This window comes from Pteropus medius, unplaced genomic scaffold (genome assembly GCF_902729225.1).
Source record: "Pteropus medius unplaced genomic scaffold, Ma_sr-lr_union100, whole genome shotgun sequence".
In the NCBI taxonomy this organism is placed as follows: domain Eukaryota; kingdom Metazoa; phylum Chordata; class Mammalia; order Chiroptera; family Pteropodidae; genus Pteropus; species Pteropus medius.
This window is the reverse complement of record NW_024340692.1, coordinates 10406797-10412641: the sequence shown is the minus strand read 5'-3', so window position 1 is coordinate 10412641 and position 5845 is coordinate 10406797.

Below are 5845 nucleotides of genomic sequence, written 5' to 3'. Positions count from 1 at the left end.
ACAAAATGCAGCTCAAAGGCAAGGACCGTGTCTGCTTCGTGTTCTAAAAAATGCCCGCTAAGGATGGAGAAGTGCTTGAGGGAGCTCCAAAGACAGGATTTGATGAAAATGATGATGATGATGATGATGATGATGATGATGATGATAATGATAATGATGATAATGATAGAGCAATGGAGATGGCAATGACAGTGATGACAATATTAGATCCATTCCCTGTTTTGATGCCGCATGAAGATGAGAACTATAGTGTGAGGAACTTATCTTTCCAGGTATTTTAAAGGCATTTTGAGTTTTTTAACAGGGGCACAAAGGAAGATTCTTGCAGGGAGTTTGTCAGACATCATTCTAGCTTGGAAAGGCAGTTGAGAAGTAAATGGACCAAATGGACTTATCCATCTGCCAGGAAAGTGAAGTAAGCTCTCGGCCAGGGTAAGGGAAAGATTTGAAGGCTACCTGGCCTAAGTACAAATCCTAGATCAGTTTTGTGAGTTCAGGTGGTCATGTAAATACTATGTCTCCCTTTCCTCATGTGTCAATGGGATTACAATTACCTGGTTCTCAGGGCCGTTGTGAAGATTCAGTTGGGTAATGTAGTAAAACTTCCACACAGTTTTTAATGCATAGGTTGCAAAAACATATTTTCATCCTCCTCAACTTCCCCATGATCGTCAATTTTCTCACCTATAAAAATGAGCTAGTAATATGTACATCAAATGCAATAATGTATGTGAGAGCACTTTGCAAAGCAGAATGTGTTATAAACTTACAAGAATTAATTATATTCTGGTGGAATATGGGCTGTTAGGGATGAATGGGTCCTTTGATAAGTCCTTACAAATAGTTGGGATTTTTCAAGTCTCTGTGACTTTTAATCCCAAATCAATGTCTACGCTATCCTCCAGTGGAGAGCTATAGCCATCCCTTTGAACAGTGGGCCCTGGGGAGGCTGGAAGGTAGAAACAGAGGGTGGGAAAATGAAATTGCTCCTTTGAGACTGATCTTTGCCATCCTGGCTATGGAGGAAATGCTAAATCCATCTGTAGTCAGTTGGGGAGAGAAAGCAGGAGATGGGGGCACTACAGAGGAGCTGCCAGGAATTCATGAGGCTTTGCAAAGTTCATCTGTTTGATGGTTGCCAGAAATGGCAGAGAACTGAGCTTCAGCTATGGAGAGGGCAGTCACTGGTGGATCATCACTGCCAGACCCATGTGATGCCCTTTGAGGATGGTTCTGAATTGATTACTTCTCTTAATGGCCCGACAGGGTCAACTGCTCAATGCCCAAAGCTCTCACAAGCTCCCACCCGACTCTGCCCATTTTGCCCCTGGAGAGAACTTCTTCTCAAAGCTCCCTGCAACCAAAAAGGGGAGGGGAGAGAGGCGAAGCTCTCCCATGTGGCATCAGGACAAATCTGTCTGCGCTTTGGCTCCCCACCAGCCCCATCAGTATGCAAATACCTCCTTTTGTTTCTGCCAAACTTCCTTATTGAAAAATCGAAACATCTTGTCTTTATTTTAAATTTTAAACAGGCAAATTAATTTTATTAGTTAAACCATTCTGGGGGAAGAAGAGCTTTTTACCTTAGATGCCATGACATCATCTCATCTGTCACCTTTTAAAAGCCCTATGTTTGGAATCCAGCATCTTGGCAGCCTCTGCACTGGGTGGCAGCAGCTTTAAAAAGTGAGAGAAAGAATGGGAGAAAAAGACGTAAAGTGAACCAACTTTTGGAAATTTAGTGACAGGGCTACAAAGAATCAGACAGGAGAGCTTGAGCTGAAACAGCTGCTCCAGCCTGAAGAGTCTGAGCTTCAGAAGTAGCCAGCTCCCAGCATATCATGTGCTACAACAGATGTCGATTGCAGCAGGAGCATTAGTGGTTATTAGAATGGGGACAAGATTTGAAATTGTGTTGGGGGCCAGGGTGCTAAGGAATGACTGTTCCTCTCTTCCATTTAAGCCCTCGGGAGGTTGGCAACATCTAATCCAGGAAGAGGATAGTGAGTTTCTTTCACTGACTCTGCAAATGATCTGTTTCTCATTATTCTGGGACCTTTAGTACTTGAAAGTTCAACTAGCACACTTTTCTCCCCTAAATCCACCACTACCGTGTTTGAGGCAACTGTTTTTCATTGCTCGGCTCCTATAGTGTTCTGATTGTCTTACTAACTTAGGATGGGAATCGCATGCAAGAGGATTATTGAGGAGTGCTCTGGGGGTCACCCCTGTGGGGTGAGGGTAGCATATTGGGCAGGAGAAGTTCACAGCGATGTGGTTGCACAAGGCATCAGCTGATGCCTTAGGGAGCTCTAGAGACAGCCCTTCAGAGCCACCCTAGACAGAAGCCTTGTAACAGCTTTGATCAGTCACCTGATTCCAGAATATAGCCTTCCTATAGCAGCAGCTTTTTGCAGTCAAGAGCTACGCCCAGAGAGGGTCTTAGCTGTGAGGTGTCAAGAACCAACACTCCTGTAGCTGGGGGAATGCGCCTCAGTACTGAAGGGAGTACCTGGAATGCACACAGCAGCATCCATTATACAGATCTCTAGCTACTCCAGTGCCCCCATCCTCTGTTCTCTATTCTCTATTCCAGATTAATTGTGCAAAATGCAAATGGATATTCCTCTAACCCACTTATAAATTCATCAGTGGCTTCTTGCATCAAGGTAAAGCCCCAAATCCTTATAAGGCCTACAAAGTCCTTAGTCAGAATGACTCTGCCTAGCTTTCTAGCCGCATCCATTTCTCACAGTCTCTCTATGTTTCTGGCACAGCAAACACTGTGCATCCTGTTCTTATTCTCAGCAATGCTCTGCTCCTTTCTGCCTCGATGATAGACTTTTTCTTATTTGTTGTGCAGCAGTCCATCCCTTTCCTAGTTTTGGGAACCCCCATCATGAGGGTCAGAAGAGGAACCTCCTTCTTCTTCATGGACACCTGACCTAAACTTGTACAACTGTGTGTTCCCACCCCAGACTTTGAATCTGGAGTTAGTGACAGAAAGACAAAACGAAAATGAGATTCAATTGCTGGCTTCAGTGGCAGCATCATTGAGCAGGTCTTGAAGTATTTCTGATGCCAGTTTCTCTTGATTCCTTACATTTTCTGAGCTTATTTCCTTCAGTTTTCCTGTCAGTTCCGTGAGTTGCTTGACATTCTTCTCATACATTCCTCCTTTGATATACATTTGCTTCATTACTCATACTTTTGACATCTGCTCATGAGTCATACTTTCTTAGGGAAGCCTTTAATGGTATCCTTTCCCAGTGCATGTCAATTTCCATTCATATTACCAAGTTCTCTTCATTCAGAACACTTACATATCTGTAATCAAACATTCATGAAAGTGATTATTTGATTAATGTCTGTTTTTCCAATTAGAATTTAATCTTTCTCAGAGCAAGACTGTGTCTATTTTTGTTCAGCATTTTTTTCTGCAGCTCTAGCACAGGGTTTAAAACTGAGTTTACCAGGACATATTTGAATAAATGAAATAATAATGAAAGCTAGTGTCTATCTGTAACTTTTTAAAAAATGAGATAGATATGGACGTTGAAGGAGAAAGGCACACGACAGTTTCCTGAAGGATAGAGAAAATATATTTTGTTAAGCCTTCTCTTCTAGCATTCGTCAATAATTTCCTCTGTTTCTTTTCTTCTTTTTTCCCGTTAGTAAACTATCTTAATGGCATAATTGATTGTTTCTCTTACATTATGATCTTTAACACACTTCAGGAGGGCCGAAAATTCCAGCTTCACATTTTTTGGATCTGAGTCTCCCCACTGTTTAGATACAAGTTTGCTTTGCTTTCCTTCTCACCCTAATTGAACCTTTTAAAGAATTACTGATGAAATCAATAGGCATCTGATGTGCAGAGACAGATTCCTTTACAGAGGCTTTGTTAGGTTGCTCCCGAGAACTAGGAGGCAAAGATATCCTTTCAGAGGAAAGAGCATCAGATAAAGAGAGGCTCCCAATTGTTTCCTTTTTGGGTCTCTACTAAGCCTCACATTTCCAACTTGTGGGCCCAAATTTAATGTCCTTTCCATTGGAGCCTTGCCAGGGAGTTTGGTTTGGTTTTCAGTTGGCCTTGGAGCTCTGGGGGCAGAGATGGATGAATGCTCTAATGATAGCTGTCTAGGACCACACAGCCACCAGCATATTTGTGGGGAGGTTGAAGGGGGTTGAATTTCACAATCTGGAGGCCCCTTTAGACAGCATGGCCTGGCTTCAGCCCACATCAGAGCATATGGGATTTTAATGTGTTCTCTCTGCACAAAGCTCCACATTATCTCTGGTCCATGAGTTCAAAGCCAAATTGGAAAAAAATCTCCTACTTTCCTCTGTCAACCTCACACCTTTTCCCAAGGTTGAGATACTAATAACCAGACCTAGTCTATATGATAGCATCAGTCAGCAGGGAGATAACCCATAAAGCAAGGTAGATATTGCTTAAGAAGACAGCTCTCTCTTATCAGACACTAGTAGTCAAAGAGAAGAGGAACAAAGGGAGAATCCAGTGGGCTCCAGAGCTGTGTTAGGGAGTTATACATGTTAAGTCCCTGGATTCTCACACTACTCCTTCCAAGTCATAGAATTATCCCAGCTTTATAGATAGAATATTGAGGTTCAGAAGGGATAGGTAATAGCCTGCAATCACACAACATTAAAATGGCAGTACAACGATTAACATTGAAGGTCGACTGATTCAAAGTCTGGGCTTTTCCCACTCCTTCAAACTGTCATGCTGAAAGGGAATTGTGGGACAGAGAACACCTATGCCTCATAAGACCTCCTGTTGGATACTGCTGCTTACCTACAGCACTAGTCTCTCTTATCTATAGTTGTTGCTTGGCACTGATCTTCTGGCGCTGCTGTGCCTCATATGTTTTCAGATGTCTATTTTCAGAATTTTTTTCTGGTTACCCTATTTTTGATTGACATGATATCTAAATCAGACAGAATGGTGTTGTGAAAATTGAAGGGGTGTTGCTTAAAAGTTACAAAATCTAAGATTTGGATCCCAGCCCTGCAATCTACTAGTTTCGTGACTATGGATAAGTTAGTTTACTTCTGTTAGCTGCAACTTTAAAATGAAAATCCCCTCATACCTTTGTGGCAGGATTAATTTTGTAATAACCAAAGATATGCTTCCTTATTTTCTTTAAAGCAGTTTAACTCTGGTTCTTAGCTCCTTCCTACCTAGTTCATGGAAAATTTGTTCTCAAGCAGTATAGGGGCTTCCCCTGCTGAGGTTGTATAATACTTACATGCGGGTGACAGCTGTGGTATGTGCAAAATGGGGGATGAAATTGAAAGGTTGAGTGAGAATCTCCATACGAGCCATTTATTCATTAAACAACCAATATGTTTTATTCTGTGACAAATGTTGGGGAGAGAATGGAAAACAGACTCAATCACCAAAGTAAAGATGAGACGACAAATAATGTTATAATTAACTGTGGTGGATGTTACTACAGGGAAAGAACACAGGGGTAACTAACCTAGTTTGGGTGGTGGGGGAGTGGGGAGTTGTCCATTAAGCCTGGCACAGAGAGCAATGATGGAGAGTGTCACGAGATGGGGCTGGGAGTTGGGAAAGGCCAGTGAGTTAAATATTAAGGTTCAAAAATATTGATGTTCAGAAGGATAAGTGACTAGCCCACAGTCACAACATTACAGTGGCAGCAGTGATTAAAATTGAAGATGGACTGATTCAATTGTCTGGCTCATTCTCGTATATCAAGGCTCATGAAATCCTCCCTCCAAGGATTTTTACTACATACAGCCTTATTCAAAAGGAGCATTTGTAAAATAAGAGAAATGTATCAACAGATTTATT